This window comes from Dipodomys merriami, unplaced genomic scaffold (genome assembly GCF_024711535.1).
Source record: "Dipodomys merriami isolate MVZ:Mamm:240054 unplaced genomic scaffold, mDipMer1.0.p SCAF_25, whole genome shotgun sequence".
NCBI lineage: Eukaryota > Metazoa > Chordata > Mammalia > Rodentia > Heteromyidae > Dipodomys > Dipodomys merriami.
In genome coordinates this window covers 8,006,406-8,026,267 of record NW_027203937.1, presented here as the reverse complement: position 1 = coordinate 8,026,267, position 19,862 = coordinate 8,006,406, and the positions used below count along the sequence as shown (strand labels likewise).

The window sequence follows — 19,862 nt, the reverse complement described above, 5'->3', positions numbered from 1 at the left end:
GCAGTTTAATCTAGATTTTATGTCTGAAAGTATGAAATATGACCTCAATTCTATTTAACAGGTAAGTAAATAGACTTTAGGAGCATATGCCAGGTGATTTGCTCAGCAACATTCCTGGATAATATGTCTACATGAAATCTTAATTTTCTTCTACCACTATTTCATGTGCTCTAAATGACTTTTAAAAGACATCAAAAATTGTTCATAATATAAACTCATGGATAACGGCCATAAAATTGAATATGTAGTATAATGCCAATTTTGTAAGAAGCATTACAGTTTATTATATGCAAGTACTGAAATGGAACAAAAATGTTACTAGTATTTTCATTGAGCAGTGGGATTGTGGAAAATTTAGACTTTCAATTTTTTTTCAATTTATATGTTTGCTAACTCCACATAAGAATAAAGCTTTAATGATCTCCCTACCACTCTAAGGGTGACTATGTGAGGTGGTATGTATATGGACTAACTTCATAATGGTAATCATGCACCCTGTGCATGTCTCAAAAAATCACATTGGATATGTTAATCACATCTCAAACTCTCTCTCTATATATATGTATATATAAAATTATATATATACATATAAAATAATATATATACATATATATATATATATGTAGTTGGTCCTGTACAATTTAACCCAAAAGGTCCATATATTCTCAGACAATCCTGAAACAGAATATTTTTTTATCTCAGAATATTTTTTTCTTAATAATGCACAGTGTGTGTGTGTGTGTGTGTGTGTGTGTGTGTGTGTGTGTGTGTGTGTGTGTGTGTGTGTGTGTGTGTGTGCCCATACTGGGGCTTGAACTCAACTCAGGTCCTGAGTACTATCCCTTAGCTTTTCTCTCAAGTCTGGTGGCTCGGTCACAGCTCTATTTCCCACAATTTTTATTTCTGTGCATTACACAGGTACTATCAAGATAAGAATGATATGACAGCATTAAGAACAATTATGGTTGTTGGGACAGCTTAGATTTATTGCTGTAGTTGCTATTTAAATTTGTCTAGAATTTCAAATGTCTCTGGTTAAGCAAATATATTGCCAATAAGAGGATTCTAGTCAAAGTTCCGTTTACTTCAGAGAAATGATGAGCTAGCTCAAGCTTTTTTTTTTTAAATAGAAGTGATGACCTCGTTAAAGCTAATTTACAGGAATGATAGTCTTGCACCAACACATCCATCTATTCATTTAGCATGTATTCACTGCACATTAAAGACATCCAAAGGCTATGAGCTCAGAGGATAGACCTTGAGCTTCTGGGCTATGAGTTTTTTATTTATTATAAATTTTTAATAATCTTTAAGTAGTAGCTCAAAAGAATGGCTGTTTAACAAAGCAGTTTATAAATAGAATGTATTTTATTCAATGTCATTCATTTCAACATTCTTACCCATCCTTTTTTTTCTTTTTATACTTTTCCAGATCACTTATCTGTATGACACTAGGAGGGTTTCTCATTGTGTAAATCTTGGCTACCTTATCTGGAAAAAGATTGTATAATGCCTACCTTATAGGATGCTTGCAAGATTAAATGAGATAAAATATGTAAAGCCTTAACAAATTACCTGCCATATGGTAGGTGCTCAGGAAATGACTATTTTTATGCATCAGTACTAATCTAGGTGATGTGGAAGATAAAAAAAAAATCTGATCTCAACATATATTTTTCCTTCAAGCCTTACTTCATCTTGGAAAGGATGTGTACCTGTATTTAACAAGGTTAAAAATGGTTAACTGTGATCTCCTTCGCTGCTAAACACAGTTTTGGGAAACCATATCTATGACTCTCCTATTCATGCTTTTTAAAAATAACAGATATCTTTTCACAAGTTGGCCAAGGTATTTCAAGCAGGTTGCAAAAGAGCCCAAGTTATACCAAGGGAATAAGAGATTAGTCTATTTGAAGAAAAGAGTGTTGGTCTCTCTTGATCCAGGGAAAGCTTGCTTTGTTTGGGATCCTAAATTGCCCAGTGCAACTTATGGAAGTCAGAGGCACTATTAAATAGACTGCTGGAAAGAGGACCCTGTAATAGTGAATACGGATTGAAAGTTATTTTTTTTTCTTTTTCTCCCTTTTTATATTTTTGTTGGTCATGGAGTTTGAACTCAGGGCCTAGGCATTGTCCCTGAGCATTTTCACTCAGGGCTAGCACTCTACCCCTTTAGCTAGAGCTCCACTTCTAGTTTGTTAGTAGTTAATTGGAGATAAGAGTCTCATGGATTTTCCTTCCTGGGCTGGCTTCAACATTCAACACCCATCCTCAGATCTCAGCAGCAGCTAGGATTACAGGCATGAGCCACCAGTGACTGGCTTTTCTTTTTCTCTTAGGCTTAGCACTAAAGTCAAAACTGTCCACTGTGTTTAACCTGCCTAGAATACATTTAGCAGATTGGAGAAATTTTAGAATTATCTCATTCAGTATTATATACTACCATTACCGTTAAGGATAGGAGGCAAACTTCTATCCTCAAAGAAACAACTGCCCAATAAATAAGTGGGCAAAAGACTTAAAGAGAAGCTTCTCTGAAGAAGAAAGAAGGATGGCCAATAGACACATGAAGAAATGTTCAACATCCCTAGCCATAAAAGAAATGCAAATCAAAACAACATTGAGATATCACCTCACTCCAGTTAGAACGGCAAAAATCAAGAACTCTAACAACAACAGATGCTGGAGGGGATGTGGACAGAAAGGAACCTTACTTCATTGTTGGTGGGAATGTAAACTTGTTCAACCACTTTGGAAAGCAGTATGGAGGTTCCTCAAAAGACTTCACATAGATCTCCCCTATGATCCAGCAATCGCACTTTTGGGCATTTACCCAAATGTATACAAACAAGACCACACTAAAGCTACCAGCACAACTATGTTTATTGCAGCATTATTTACCATAGCTAAGATCTGGAACCAACCCAGATGCCCCTCAGTAGATGAATGGATCAAGAAAATGTGGTATATATACACAATGGAATTCTATGCCTCCATCAGAAAGAATGACATTTCCCCATTTGTTAGGAAATGGAAAGGCTTGGAAAAAATTATATTAAGTGAAGTAAGCCAGGCCCAAAGAAACATAGGTCCCATGGTTTCCCTTATTTGCAATATCTAGTATAGGTATGAGTCAAGCAGAAAAGGTCAGATAATGTGATGTTAGGAAAATGAACCCTTAAATATGTATTTTAATGTTTTCGTTTCTTTCATGCATATGTTTCTAACGCATTTATAAGATTATTTCTTTGTTGCTTTGTATGTCCCTCCCCCACAGTGTAACCCCCGCTTTCACTATATTTGATGTCAGTATAACATGTGGAGGAGATGGGGGCAAACAAGTCGTTTAAGGATTCAGGTGGACCTGTTGCAAAAATGAGAAGTACAAAATGTCATGTCAAAACCAGCTTTACAATGTCGGTGGGGGGGGGGAGGGAGTATAATTGGGTGGGGGGAGGGGGGAGGCTGGGAAGGGAGGTGAAGGGTAAACAAAGGAGGAGGCTGCAATGCTTGGTAAGAAATGTATGCATTATCCTGCCCATGTAATTGTAGCCCCTCTGTACAGTATGTTCTCAAATAAAATAAAATAATATTAAAAAAAAAGGATAGGAGGCAACAGAAATTTTGTGAAGGTCATCAGCATAATAATAAAAATATCAGACACAGTGAAAAGTAATGCTCAATATATTGAGGAGCCAGTGGGTTTCTCAGGTTTGTGTCAAGTCCTGAGGTCATCTCAGGATGCCTCAGTGAAGCAGGTGGATGAAGACTAGAGATTTTAAAACTAAGTTACCTCAAAACTTTCTGTCTCATCTCCCTTTAAAATGTTCTATAGAAGTAGTCAGATGCCATTGGCTCAATGTTTGTAAGCCTAGCCACTCAGGAGACTGAGACTGGAGGCTTATAGTTCAAAGTCAGCTGGGCAGAAAAGTCCATGAGACTCTTATCTCCCATTAATCACCAAAGAGCCAAAGTAGAACTATGATTCAAGTGGTAAAGGGCCAGCCTTGAGCAGTATAGCTAAGGGACAGTTCCTAGGCCTTGAATTCAAGTCCTGATACCAGCACAAAACAAATAAAGAAACAAAATATTCTATTAAAAATACTCTCTTTGCCTAAGTTCTTGATGTATGATTTTTGGGTGGGTGGTGAGGTAGATGTTTTGAAATAACAGAAAACCACAAAATGGTTCTGTTATTATTTGGTTACCCACAGCTTCAGATTTAGTCTTTCACAGTAAATGAATATTACCTGCCATTTTTGCATAACAAAAGGAATTCTCAGAGAAGATATGATGATGAAGTAGTCAAACACAATACTTAACTGAAGCACATTAAATGAAAAGCAAAATAAGAATTGCCCATCTGGCATGTGGTAGTTGTGCTCATTATTGAATCCCTGTGTTTGTGAGGTATTTTGACCACTGGTTTCTAATTGCATCTTTAACATACAATTGAACCCCAGTCAGCTAAGTGGCACCCAAATACAGGTATAGGAGTTAGATCCTATACCTGTTAGATCTCTATCCCTTGCTACATTATCTTGTTGCTTGAGGCATGTATAATTAGTCCAAGAGATGATCAACAGCTACTCTGAAAGGCACTTAGCTATAAAGTTAATTTCTACTCTGTTGTTGGGTGGAAGCTGTATGCTTTTGAATTGCCCAAGCTTCTTTTTTGAAAAGTTCTTCCCATGGGAAGTAGGAGTTAGGGTCCTGCACACACATAAACTGCTTTCTCTAAACCATCATAAGTAATAAAGAAGGGGAGAGGATAATTTATTGAAATATTAATAGGTGCTTCAAATTTGTTGTATTTTCTGTCTCCTCTAGTTGAAATCAGATGACAGGATATTTGTATTTACTTCCCTCACTGGTGATTTGTGATTCAGGAAGGAAAGTAGATTTTTTTCCCCAAGGTGTTTCTCTTTCAAAATTTTGACCTTGAAAACTCTCAGCAGGTAAAAGATTGATGCTCAGAGGGGGACCTGAGGGAAAGGTAGGCTCATTATCAGATATAGTTTGATTGAAAGGAAGTAAAGTTCTCTAGCAACATGGGAAGCACAAGTCCAGGCAGTTATAATCCAGGAGAGCCAGGGCATAAAGTGAGGTCCTACTTTGAGACTGACCAATATAAAGCAGTGGAGGCATGGCTCAAGTGGTAGGGCACCTGTCTAACAAGCACAAAAGCCTTAAGTTCAATCTCCAGTAGTACCAAAACTGTATTTTTATATAACAAATTTTATTGTTTTATTTTAAAGAGTGTTAACATATTACTTAAAAATTTATACTTTTCAAATACAATGCTGATACTGATAAATAACTGGAATTCTTACTTATAAAATCTAACTACCACTGTACAAATTCTATGTTTAGTAACTTTTGTTGAGGGACAAGCTTTTCGTTTCAATTACCACTAATATTATCATTTGTTTAGTCATCAGTATTTATATGAAAATTTACCCCATGGAAGAAAGGCCTATGTTTTCTTCTAATGTGCTACATTTTGGAGAAGTAGACTGTGGCCCAAGGGGTAGAATACCAGCCTTGAGCTAATGGATAGCACCCAGACCTTTAGTTCAAGCACAAAAAAGTAAAAATTAAAAAGTCTACTTTTTTAAAAAAGGTGCTACAGGGCTGGGAATATGGCTTAGTGGTAGAGTGCTTGCTTCATGAAGCCCTGGGTTTGATTCCTCAGTACCACATAAACAGAAAAACCGGAAGTGACACTGTGGCTCAAGTGGTAGAGTGCTAGCCTTGAGCAAAAGGAGCTCAGGGACAGTGCCCAGGCCTTGAGTTCAAGCCCCAGGACCAGCCCTCCCCCCTGCAAAAAAAAAAAAAGGTGCTATATTTTGCTTTTATTTTTATTGATACAATTTTCTGAAGTCAAAGAATTAATAAATTTAAGGTAGTAGTTTCCAAACTTGCTTGTGCATCAGAATGCCCATGGGATGTATTTCCATTTCTAATACTAATGTGTCACCCCTGAACATCTCTCATTGGAGACATTTGGAGGGGGATGAGGGAGTCCAAGTTTAAGTTTCCTAGGTTGTGGTGCCTGTCAGAATTGAGAACTATTATCTTAAGTGAGATACATTTCTTTTTGAGACACATATAAACTAGTCACTTTGATGAGGTATATTAGCAACTTTTTCTGTACCGTAGAATCAAAGTACAGCTTTTATTTCCAGTGCTGGTCCTGAACTAATGTTTTCTCTTTTTCTCTCAAGGCTGGCACTCTACGACTTGGACCATACCTCCAGTTCTGGCTTTTTAAATTGGAGATAATAGTCTCACACATTGTTCTACCTGGTCTGCCTTTGAATCTCAATCCTTACAGTGTAACTTCTTTGGTGGCAAAGATTATAAGAATGATCTGGTAAATACTGATAAATGTCAGTATTTGTAAATATTAATTTCCTTTTGCAAGGGAGGGTACAAAATAGCACACTTTATTATTTCACTAGGGATTATATATCCTATGTATGCTCAATTTTTTTTTTTGTCTGGGTCTGGGCGCCATCCCTGAGCTCTTCAGCTCAAGGTTAGTGCTCTACCACTTGAGACACAGTGCCACTTCCGGCTTTTTCTGCTTATGTGGTGCTGAGGAATCGAACCCAGGGCCTCATGCATGCAAGGCAAGCATTCTTACCACTGAGCCACCTTCCCAGCCCTGTATGCTCAATTTTTATAAGAGAAATTTACCCAAATGATTCTCTGAAAGCTAAAGAAGAGAAGGCAGTGGTTCCGTGGATGAAGCTACTACTGTCTCACATGCAACTCCTACATAGTTCTCCCCAGTTTAAATTCAGCATAACCTGATCAGAGCTGCTCTCAGAATTCTTTGGGTTGTATATATATTTAAATATATATATATTTAAAACTTTGCGGTAAAACTCTGTCAATCATACATTATCTAGTCAACTGTTATGCAGTGAAATATTGGAATTGATGCTACTCTTAGGGACTTAAGTGCACAGATGCTACTTGTTATGTACACATCTCTATGCTCAAACCATAAAGGTACTTAAAAATAAACTGCATTTGCTTATATTTTCCTTAACGTATTGCAAATCTTACATATTTGGGGAATGTATTTATTTGTAATTACTTATCCTAGGATTTTTTTAATTTTAGAGTTTCATAATTAAAAATAACTTTCTTTGACACATATTTTAATTAATTAATTATTTTTGTCGGTCATGATACTTGAACTCAGGGCCTGGGTACTGCCCCTGAGCTTTTCTGCTCAAGGCTAGCACTCTACCACTTTGAGCTACAGCTCCACTTTTGTTTTTCTGGTAGTTAATTGGAGATAAGAGTCTTATAGATTTCCCTGCCTGGGCTGGCTTTGAACTATGTTCCTCAGATCTCAGCCTCCTAAATGCTAGAATTACAGTAGTGAGCCACCCGTGCCTGGATATGAAATTGTATTTATTTTAGTATTGTAGATTTTTAAATATATACATATATTTTATTGTAAAGATACTGTACAAAGAGGTTACAGTTACACAAATAAGGTAATGAGTACATTTCCTATTGAGCATTGTTATCCCTTCCTTTGATTTCCCCTACCATCCCTTCCCTCCCCACCTCCCCACCTTCTCTCTCCCTCCCCCACCCCGAAAACTGTAAAGTTCATTTTCAACATAGTGTCTTGTACATCCTTCCATCTTGTATACACATTTTGCTAATTTGGGGAGAGGAAGGGAAATAACAAAATGCTGAAATAAGGATACAAGTTGACCCATTGTAACAATGAAATCGTATTTTTATGTAACATTTATAATTAGGCCTACTTTGGAAAATATTTTTCCAAAATAGGATCAATCTATATTTGAAAAATGCATTGAAGTGTAAAGGAGATGCCAAAATGTAGACTTGAAGGCAAGTGTACAACGTAACTCAATTTTCATTAGGCCAGATGGCAGCATGTTTCCTCTGAATTCACTTCCCATCCTCTCTCCACTCCCAGCTATAGCCAGGGCTTAAAACCATGTCTTTGACTAAACGCAAGGCTAATAATGATATATCAATGATAATATTAATGGCTAAATGGAGCTTATTTTGTGCCAGCTCTGCTCCAGGTACCTTACTTACATGGATTAACTAATTTAGTTCTAATAACAGTCCATGGTAGAGGTATAGATAGGGAAACTGAGGTATAAAATAGTTAATTCCCTCATCCAAGCTCAAGTAGCCAGTAAGTGGTGAACCTGCACATATTTTTTAATCTCAACCTCCGCCCCCTTAATCTCACTAATGTACTTTCTTATTTCTGGATTCTGTGCTCTGTTACCAAAAAGTCATAGACTCTCCATCATTTCATATTCCTAGACTGTAAAATAGATATTTCCATTTTTTATAGCATCATAGGAATTAAAAGGAGAAATAGTAGAGTATCTTTGAAGCACTGGATCACTGTAAGAGTTTACAAACATTACCAATTCAGAGCATGGCCTTACATAATTGGCATTTGATGTCTTCAGTAATATTGTTTATTTCAGCTGTTTCATTTTGCTTTCATCTCCTGTTTCAAGGTGGCAAGTGAAACTTTATAAAAGAATAGGAAGAAAAAACATAAAACAAATACAAGGCTCTGCTGCAAACTGCAATTCTATTAGAAAGCAGGATATATGAAAAAAAAACCCAACATTTTACCTCCAGGTCAACCCAATTTTCAAAAAAAAAAATCTAAGATGAGAGTTGACAATTGAAATGTCGACACACACACAGACATACACTAACAGCCACAGCTAAGTTCTTTTGGTAAAATGTTCACAAGGGTGGCCATATGGTGGTGGTACAATGGCTAGAAGAACAGGCATTAAGGTCTACCCTACCTAGCAATGAAACAAAGCTCATGGCTTCTACTGATCGCATTGCAGCTATTGATGGGAGAAAGCAATCCTGTAAAAATTTTTCTGTCCTTCTGGATAGAGAGAAGAAACAACTCACTAAAGAAGTACAGAGAGATTCTATAAATCTTTAATAATAACATGTATGAGGTACACCCAAAAGAACCAGATGATGGTGTTTGTTTACATGACATTTAAGTGGCAAGGTCAAGGCTCTGGCTAGTGGAGCCCCACTGTCAATTTAGACTCAGCTTTGTTAATTGTTAAATGCTCAGCAAGCACTTCACTGCTCTGTGCCTCAATTTCTCATCTGAAAAATGGAGATAAAAATAGGATTCAAATTACAGAATGACAGAAAGGTATCTACCACAAACTAACATGACAAAAGTGTTGCTACTAAACTCTTGCATTTGATTCCTTGTACATAAAGTGAGAATTGCTATATTTTCCTGAAAGATTGGGAGATCTTGTAGAAAATGCATAGTACAGACTTAGGACATAGTAGAATTTCAATCAATATAACACTCTTTCAAGATGTGTTTTCATATGTTTTCTTACATTGTGACCCTCCTAGCCCCAATGATAGTAAAAAGATAGCTGAGAAGACAGGACAAAATGTGTTTCCTTAAGTGAGTTGAGAGGCACTAGTCAAGTCAAGTAAGCTAATCTAACAGCTTAGATCTGGCAGTAAGTGAATTTCAATACTCTGTTCAGGATTCTCTAAGACTTAATACACATACACATAACACCACATAACAGGCGTGAGAATGTATTACTATCCTGTCCTTACTTCTTTCTACTTGTCTCAATAGTAAAATATAAGAATTTGTGTCCCTGTAAGAAAAGGAAAAGGAGGAAACAATTTAACATATGTTGAGTGCCATTTTCTTGCTTTGCTTATGATGTGATTCCACTTCAACACAGTTCTAGAAAGTAAGTGAATATCTCTTTTCTACAGATGAAGAACTAGAGGGATACATTTCTCAAGGTCATACAGCCACTTTGTAATGGAGTCTTTATTTTTTTAACTTTAGGAAATTTTTCAAGTGTACTGTACCTATTATTGACTATAATCACTGAAATGTGCATTAGATCTATGGTCCATTAATCCTGTATAACTGAACTTTATACCTTCTGACTTTTACTTCATTTCTCTATTGACTGCATTTAGACCTAGGTGCAAAACCTGGCCTATCCATTCCCTAAATGTGTGTCAATTTCCTTCTACTAACCTTGCTTCCTCAAAAGAAATAAATATCTGAGCAAAACCACTGAATTTTAAGAAATGACATAAACCAAAGACAGACCCTTTCATAAAGCATCTTTAAACACACCAAGGAAAATTAGCATGATTTTGATAAATTGTAATTTAGAGACAATTCCCAAAAGTTCCACCTAATCCTCTTATCATTACATTCTATGAAGCCAGGACATAGCATGCAGTATGTGATGGCTAGATCCATCAATCATAGCTGAGTCAGCTTGGGTCAACTAGCTACTCCGTGTGTAAAGAGATAATTGTAGTTGTCATCTGGAATTACTATGTGAACTGAACAGTGACTATGAGAGCACTTTGTTAATAGCTGCATGTAAACTAGGCATGTTTCAATCCTGAATATTCTTTGGGAAGCCAATCGTTGGGACCAGAGGATAAATGGAAGAACTGCGTTATTTCCTTTGTATGGCTTCTACACTATTCCCTCCTATTATAGAGGGGCCCTGCCATAAGCAGCCCATTCTACTCGCTGATTCATGTTATTCTTCACAGTCTCAGTACTTTTCTTTAAGAAGCTGTCTCTGACCTACCACTGTGGACAAAAACCTTTTGTAACTCTCCAGAGCTTACAGAACTGTCCCTCAACATATGAATCACACCGGTATTATATTTGGGGCTTATATACCTGTCTCTTTACACTCTGTTTTCATGTCTCCTTATGTTGCCAAACACTGGCAAATATTTGTTAAATTGAAAGACAGAAAGATAAAAAGGAGTGAAGTGAAATAATAAACGAGCTGATGTGGAGAGACACAAGAAGAAAGTATGAGAGACATAAAAGAGAAGAAAATATCAAGACAATACAATCAATGGAGTATAAACTGAGCAAAAAGGTTTCAAGAAGCTAATCTGTTAGCAATATAAAGTTTTATAGATATTCATGTAATTCCAGAATACCCAGTATAAAGATAATTACTGGTTATTAATTATATCCCAGTTACTCTTCTCTTTGCTTGAGCTAATGTATATGCAAAACAGACAAGCCCTTGTTTTCACAGAATATAAAATGCAGAGAGATAATAAAAAAGCACTCAAATAAAAATATCTTCAGCACAAGGGAGAAAAATAACATAAGATAAGGGAATATGGTTGTGTGGGTGATATTTACTCAGGGTCTGAGATTCTAGAGAGCATTGACAAATGGATTTAATGAAAAAAGTTTCTGCACAGCAAAGGACATAGTTACTAAACCAAAAGGACAACTTACAGAATAGGATATGATCTTTGCCAGCTACATGGCTGGCAAGGGCCTAATATCCAGAATATTTTTAGAGCTGAAGAAACTATACCCTTACACAATCAAAAATCCATTGAATAAATGGGCAAAAGAGAAGAAGTAAAAATGGCTAATAAACAGCCATCCATAAAAGAAATACAAATCAAGACAACACTGAGATTCTCTCTTACTGCAATAAGAATGGCCATTATCAAGAATACAGATGTTAAGGTGATCTTATCCACAGTAATCTCACTCACAGAAGTGAATGAGAGAGAAGATGGCAGAAAGTCATCCGTGGATCAAAATGCTGCTTGGGATAAGTACATTATATGTGGCAATTAAGAATTACTCTATGGTTTTTTTTTTGGTCTTTCATTGACTACTACTACTGTGATATATGGATGTGAACCAGAAGAAGAGATTATTTCCACTTGTCTTGAGTTATAGCAATACTGTTTTAGAGTATTAGGGCTAGAAAGCCTACAGATTGTGTTGGTGATAGTAGTTAATTTACAGTATAAGGGACAAGGATTAACCAATGGTTAATAATCCTTTAGTGTGTCAGTCAGGTCAAGAGGCCAATGATAAGCTTATCCTATAAAGGAACAGAGCCTTGATTCCAGAACACTTTGAATTTTACAACTATGTCAACAGTAGCTATAGATGTGCCATAACCACCCTCCATTAATGTGTAGTCAATGTTGTGTGATGTAGTTATAAGAAAAGGTAAAAAAATCTAAAAAGATAAGTTAAAATTCTCATTACTATCTCATTTTTGCTAATATTGAATTCATATTTTTCACTTAATATAATTTTTCCAAGTCTTTCCATTTCTTAACAAATGGGACAATGCCATTCTTTCTGATGGAGGCATAGAATTCCATTGTGTATATATACCACATTTTCTTGATCCATTCATCTACTGAGGGGCATCTGGGTTGGTTCCATATCTTAGGTATGGTAAAAAATGCTGCAATAAACATAGTTGTGCTGGTAGCTTTAGTATGGTCTTGTTTGTGATCATTTGGGTAAAGGCCCAAAAGTGGGATGCTGGGTCATAGGAGAGCTCTATGTAGAGTCTTTTGAGGAACCTCCATACTACTTTCCAAAGTGGTTAAACAAGTACTTTTAAGTCAACAGTAGCTTTACATGTTTTCAATATTTGGATATTTTTCTTTAAGATTTGCCAATTTCCCACGTTCCCTTCTTCTATCAGGATAACTCTATCAATGCTCATGAATGTAAATAAATGTCATTGGTTATATGGTATCATTAATAAGAGAAAGCTCATTTTGAGGCTTGTCCTACCTCCATTAACTCTAGATTATATCACAACCTCCTTCCCATTGTGACACTTGGCCTCAAAAGAGACTAGCATGAGACACAGAACCAAATGCATAACTTAGAGATATTTGCTTTGGGAATCTGTAATTTGGTTACATTTTATAATAAATTTTATGAAGATTGTGGACTCCAATGTCATATTTTGCAAAATTTTAAAGGGAAAAATCTATTACTAGTTATTATCTGCCATGTAAATTGAAAGGCAAAAATCAACAAATTACCCATAAGACAATTTTACTTAGCCAAAGAAATCAGATTTATAGAATGGTTTATACCATATTCAGTTCCATTAAATTCTATATTAGATTTTTCACTTTAGGTGGTATTACATATTCACTGTAGTAATAAAAATAAAGATTATCAATAAAACATTCAGACTATATAGCTTTTTGCAGTAAAATGTTCAAATATGCTCTGCAAGATGAATAAGCCGAAAAACTTTGCAGATTATATGATGTTTAAGCAGGTGCATAATGTTGCTGCTATATTTTAATAAATAATTGTGGAGGATTTTTACTAGGAGGGTTTTATTTGTGCAATGGTTCATCATTAAATCCTTATTTTTAATAGTATTAATAACTGTTCATCTTTACTAAGTGAATACCGTTTTTCAAGCACTTCACAAACATTAACTCAGTTTATTTGTCCTAATAAACCTTTGAAGAAGAAAGTGATATTCTACTCCTTTTATTTTAAAATAATTATTTGGTGGTACTGAGGATTAAACTTGGAGACTTTGCCTGCTAGACAGGTACCCTACCCCTTGAAGCCATACCCCTAGCCCTTTTTGCTTCGGTTATTATTATTATTTTTGAATAGCATCTTGTGTTTATGTCCTTGCTGGACATAACCTGGACTACAACCTTCCCATTTTGGTTTTCCTTGAGATGAAAGGTGACTGCTACCATTCCCAGTTTCTATTGAGATTGGATCTCATTGGATCTCATTAATTTTTTTGTCCAAGATGAGCTCAAACCACCATTACCCTCATCTAAGCTAGAGATGAGCCACCATACCCAGCTGGTCCTTTTATAAATGAGAAAATCGAGACAGAGGGAAGTTTTAGGACTTATCAAAGGTCGCACAACTAGAAATGTACAATGAAGAATTCCAAACTGACCAGGAAGTCTTTAAGACATAGGCACCCAATCACATGGCAATATTGACCATAATTCAATAGTATAGGCAGTTGTCTGCTTAGGGAAATCCCCATTCTTTTGCACTGTACTTGGCTAAGTATAGCCAAAAAGCTTTCTTCCTGTGGAAGAAGAAGGAACTTCCAGTTCATTCAGCAATGATTCTGGATCACTTAATATAAGATAGAAAGAAGAGAGGCTGTAACATGCCCATACTTTACTGAAATAGTGCAATATGATCCTATAAAGGCTTGTTTCTAACCGACACTATACTGTATACCCTGGTCATTAAGAGAAAAAAAAGAAAAAATATAGCAAGGGCAAATGGTTATTTTGTTTCAGAAAGGTGACTTCAATGAAAATCAGAGTATAAAGATAGTCAATAGTAAAATAATGACTAAAAGCAAGCCTTTTGTTCATATAAAACATGGGCTGTGCAATAAGGACTTTAGCTCCCAGTACAGCTCTGATTCTTCTATTCCTGCTCTTCTATTGTGGCTCCTACCCCCAAGTCCAGCTCCCAGACTACTTCCCCATTTATTCTTCATAGCAGTCAGAGGGATTTTGGGGGGGGGGAGAGATTGTGGGGCTTGAACTCAAGACCTGGGGGCTGTCCCTGAGCTCTTTTGCTCAAGGCTAGCACTCAACCACTTTGAGCCACAGCTCCCCTTCTGGTTTTCTGGTGGTTAATTGTAGATAGGAGTCTCATGGATTTTCCTGCCTGGCCAGGCTTGGAACCATGATCTTCAGATTTAGCCTCCTACATAGCTAGGACTACAGGTGTGAGCCACCAAATTCTGGCCAGTGGGATTTTTTTTTTATTTTTTACAAACACATACTGATATATAAATCCTATTAGGGCAAGCACTTTACCTTGTCTGTTGACCATTGTGATTTTGTTGTATGTAAGTATATTTGATATGTGGTTGAAACTGAATACTCATTTGAGTAAATGAATGGATCAGTGAAAGGGAAAAAGCGACTTGCATATGCATTTCGTTTCTGTAATTGGGGGAGGATAAAGAATTGATGGACTCCAGACTGATCACAGGGTTATCTACTTGTTAATACTGAAATCAAACTTGTGAGCATCAGAGACAACACCACAATTTGGTGTTGCCTTTGATACTTTCTGTAGATAAGAAATTTTACTTGAGACTGCTTAGTTTATGTTTTTTGATCAACTGATAAACAGGCAAGAACACTGTGAGACAGTGAGAAAGGCACAAGGCTATACAAAGTTCAATGCTACTTGATTTTACTTTCTAACTGTGGGAAGTATCTATCCTGTAGCTGTAATTTAGAGCCCTGGTTTTTGTATTGCCATTTGCTGTTCTTATAACTTGGAGAACTAATCATCCATGTCTTGAAACAGTAATTTTACTTTGCATCTCCATTTTTTCATTTCATTTTAATGATAATGATGTGATTTGGGTATCCTAGGAATATTTATCCAGATGGTAAAGATATGTGGTTTTTACTTCTAAATACTAGGGAAGAAATTGGCCAGATTGTAAGTAATATGTTAAGTGGGCACTGTTCACAGGTGATCCTTGATTGATTGCAGGGCTTTTTTGTTGTTGTTGTAATTATTACTTTCTTCTTCCAGACACCCCCTCTGTCTCACCTCTAAAATCTTTAAACAGCAGCTTCAAGAAACAGAGTAGGGCTGGGAAGGTTGCTCAGTGGTTAGAGCGCTTGCTTTGCATGCATGAGGCCCTGGGTTCGGTTCCTCAGCATCACATAAGCAAAAAGAAAAAAAGCCGGAAGTGGCGCTGTGGCTCAAGTGGTAGAGTGCTAGCCTTCAGCTGAAGAGCTGAGGGACAGCGCCCAGGCCCAGAGTTCAGGCCCCACGACCGGACCAAAAAAAAAAAAAAAAAAAAAAGAAAAAAGAAAGAAACAGTATTGGACTGAATGTTCAAAATTATCAATTCTAACTCTGACTTTACTACTTACAAATATGGGCCTAAGAAAAGTTCATATATCATTCTGTGTTTGTACCTTTCCCATCAAGAAGAGGAAGATTAAACAGTATTTATGGCCATTCCAACTCTGATAGTTTATAATTCCTGAATCCAAAACAATCTTGGTATCACTGTTTCCCAATGAATGAAACCAAGTACCTATATCACAATGATTACTGATTTATAGTGGACTCAGTAGGAATTCTACCAAAAGAATTTCACTCAAAACTGTTCTCATCTGAACCCTTTTTCTATAAATCAATGGAAAAACATTATGTTAAATAACAGGAGAGATGAGCTAAGTTATAGTAGCTATAATCAAGATTGCTTACCATATGTTAAGTCCATAGAAAGGTGAATATAAATCAAAAAAATAGAAAAGTCATCATAGATTAAGACATGAGCTTAGAGAATACAAGGTTTCTAATTTGATGTGACTTCTGTAGTTATTGGGACATTCTTGTTTCTCAGAAATATTTCCCAACTGGCCCAAGTCCTCCTATCAGGAAGGATTCATTTCTTCATTTACTATTTTAGGAAAGCACAAAAAAAGCCCCAGATATAAACTAGGACATGATATCTTATGATGATAAACATATATAACTAAAAACTGGCAACCAGTTATCATGCCTACAATCTTTTTTTTTTTTTGTCGGTCGCGGGGCTTGAACTCTGGACCTGGACGCTGTCCCTGTGCTCTTCAGCTCAAGGCAAGCGCTCTACCCCTATAATCCTTTTTTTAAGGAAATTAGAAGGTCCTCTATCCTAAATCTTCAGATGAGAAAAACAAGACTTGCACAAGTGAAGTGAAGTGCTCAGTCAAGTAGCTCACAAGAGGTGTGTGTGGACAATAGCCTGATCCTCTTTATGAACACTTGTCCACAGAAAGAAGATCTGTGAGATAGCGGGGCAGGGGTGTGGAATGGGAATGAGACCTTTAAAGACAGACTGGCTGGAATTCGTATTTTAATTCTGCTCTTTGATGAATTATATGATATAATTTTTAAACTTTGGAGTATTTTTATTATTAAGAATAAGAGCATCTGTGGAGTGCTGGTGGCCCATGCCTGTAATCCTAGCTACACAGTGGGCTGAGATAGGAGGATCTCAGTTCAAAGTCAGTCCAGGCAAGTAAGTTCCATGAGACTCTTAGCCCTAACAAACTACTTAGAAAAAGCTGGATGTGGCACTGTGGCTAAATTGGTAGAGTGCTAGCCTTGAGTAAATGAAACTTTGAGATGGTACTCATTCCCTGAGTTCAAGCCCCAGGACCAGAAAAGAAAGAAAGCAAGGAAAGAATAAAAAGAATACAAATATGGAATTAGACAATAAAGGGCAATGAACTGTTAAAGCACTTAGTGTAAATGGTGCATAGTTTTAATACTTTTGATTTAAATACGATACGTGTTTTTAATGTTATATATAGTCCCATGTGACAGGAAGAGTAGGAATACAGGTAGTTTAAACTACCTGTATTTTATTTTTATGAGTCACATTTGAAACTGCTATATTTACTTTCTATTTCACATTCTTCTGTGAGTCTCCACAAATGAAACCCTTACCACAAATGTCCTTTCTGACATCTTGATCTGAGCAGCCTACTCATTTTTCTAGCTTAGACTCAGGAGTCATTTCTTTTTTTAAAGGGTCTTGGAGATGCAATTGGCTATTATTTGGGCATCCATGTAAAACTCAAACCCATTTGTAAATATTTCCTAGGCATCTCTTATGATGTTAGGGAGCTGTGCTAGGGCTACATGACAGAGTGTCACAGAAGGGACCAGGTTTGTTTGGTTCTGTTAGAAGTTATCAGACATTTATCTGAAAGACCCTGGCTATTCCAAAAGATGAGGTCTGACACAAAGTTGCCAACCCTTTATCTTCCATGTAAGGACAGATATAACTGCTATTGACTACCATTTTTTAAGAAAGTAAATGATAGTTTAGCTCTAGATATGATAGTCTCAAGATTGTGAAACAATAAATAACTTAGGCTTTGTGCACAACTCAACGGAAGGATGACATACATATTAGTTATTGCTTAGTGCAATAGGCATTGGGGAATTCATTGATTTTTAGATATTTTGCCTTAATAGTTCAGATACTATTTCTTTTTGTCTTAAATATTTACATACATGCACAGACTGTACTTTGATCATATTTAGATCATCTTAGATGCTATTTCTTACTCGTTTTTGTACGTCTAGCAGTACTTACTGTCTAGTAAGAAATACTCATAAAAACTAATAAATGAGTCAGTGAATCTGTGTTTCAGTAATTGTCCCATGTAATGGCTACAGCAAGGAGCACATAGGAGATCAAGCCAGTGTTTGGGAACAGAGTGGTGAGGAGGTATGAATATATATGAAGTTATATTATTTACTCTTCAAATTGGCCAGGTACCAGCTATTCAGCAAGTTTTATGTAGAGTTATTAGTAACACTATGCTTCAGGGAATCTGAGGAAGAGCCAGGGGCCCGAAAGAAGATACTGAGGCATAGCTACTGTAGCAGAAATTGATTGTCTTCATGGGAAACCATATGTAAGAATGTTCCATGTGACAGCTGAATTACACTAAATATAGGTACTGTAAACAGATAGCAGTCTGTGATGATTTATGATGTGCCCTATTCTATTGGAAACTCTTTGCATTCATTATGCCATTCAATTATTTAAAAAACCTATTGAGATTGATTTGTTAGTCTTGGACAGATAGAAAACTGAAGCTTGCAGATTTATGGAAGGGCACAATCCACCAGTGACAGAGGATGGTCTCAGCCCAGATCTAATTTTCTTTAGAGTGCACCCAAACTCCACAGTCCCTTTCCAGCTCCACATTTCTGTGATAGACACTTTTATATAACTCACCATACCTTCTGAAATAAAGAAGGAAGTTTAAACGTTTCTTCCTAGCTAGAAATTTAAAGCTGTCAAGAAACTGACTTTTTCTATTTAAAAACTGTGTGATCACAAGCAATTTCCCTCAATTCTTTGAACTTTCTTTTCCTACATCTCAAAAATGTGGATGAAAGTTTTCTTGTTCTGTTTTTGTTGGGGGAGTGGGGTGGGGAGTGTATGCCAGTATTGAGGTTTGAACTCGGAGCCTAGCCTCTGCCCTTGAGCTTTTGTGATTAAAGGTAGCACTCTAGTACTTGAGCCACAACTCCTCTTCTATTTTTTTGGTGGTGTAAACAAAGGAGGAGGCTGCAATGCTTGGTAAGAAATGTATGCATTATCCTGCCCATGTAATTGTAGCCCCTCTGTACAGTATGTTCTCAAATAAAATAAAATACAATTAAAAAAAAAAAGAATCTGACAGGCTTTCCTGCCTAGGCTGGCTTTGAACTGTGATCCTTAGATCTCAGCCTAAGAGTACAGGTATGAGCTATCAGCACCTGGCTTTTTTCTGTAGTTTTGAGAGGATTAAATGGATAATGTATGTAAAACAACTAGCACAGGGCTTGGATTATGAAGAAGCTTTAATAAATGTTCACTTATTATGGGTGCTGATAAGCTAAACAGCATTTTCAAATTAAAATGATGTCAAATATTAGCAATAGGATGGAAGCAAATAGATCATTGCTCTCGTGGGTAAGGTGCCTATATTTACACAATTCATTATAGTCCCGAGAATTGTCTCTGCTGCAGACTTTATTTTAATTAAGAGCACAGAGATCAGAGATTTCAGCATAGGAAGGATTTTCTATTTGATTTATACCACAGATGCACATTTTCAGCATTCAAACATTCCATTCCTCGGCTAAAGATATAACAAGCTACTTCAGCAAACCTGAAATTGCAAAATAAATGGAAAATGCTTAATCATTCAAAAAGATATACCAAAGAACAGAAAGGCCAAAGAATAAACATGTCCTAGCAGGAAGTCTCTTCTGCTGTTTCAAAGGCTGACAAATGGTTTCAATTAGATAGAAGCAATGGAAATCCGAAACAATCCATCTTTTCCATCTTTTTTTTTTAACACAAAAACATATAGAAATAAAGTATGTATCCAAATTTAATCTAATTTCTAGAAAACGTATTACTCAAAAGACAAAATCAAATTGCTGA

General features: G+C 36.4%; 1 protein-coding gene across 29 annotated transcripts in view; it reads right to left on the bottom strand.

Annotated features, from left to right (window-relative positions):
- The window catches only part of Dlg2 (discs large MAGUK scaffold protein 2), a 2,075,786-nt gene that overhangs the window by 479,789 nt on the left and 1,576,135 nt on the right, over positions 1-19,862 (bottom strand). The gene's annotated exons all lie outside the window — the stretch shown is intronic.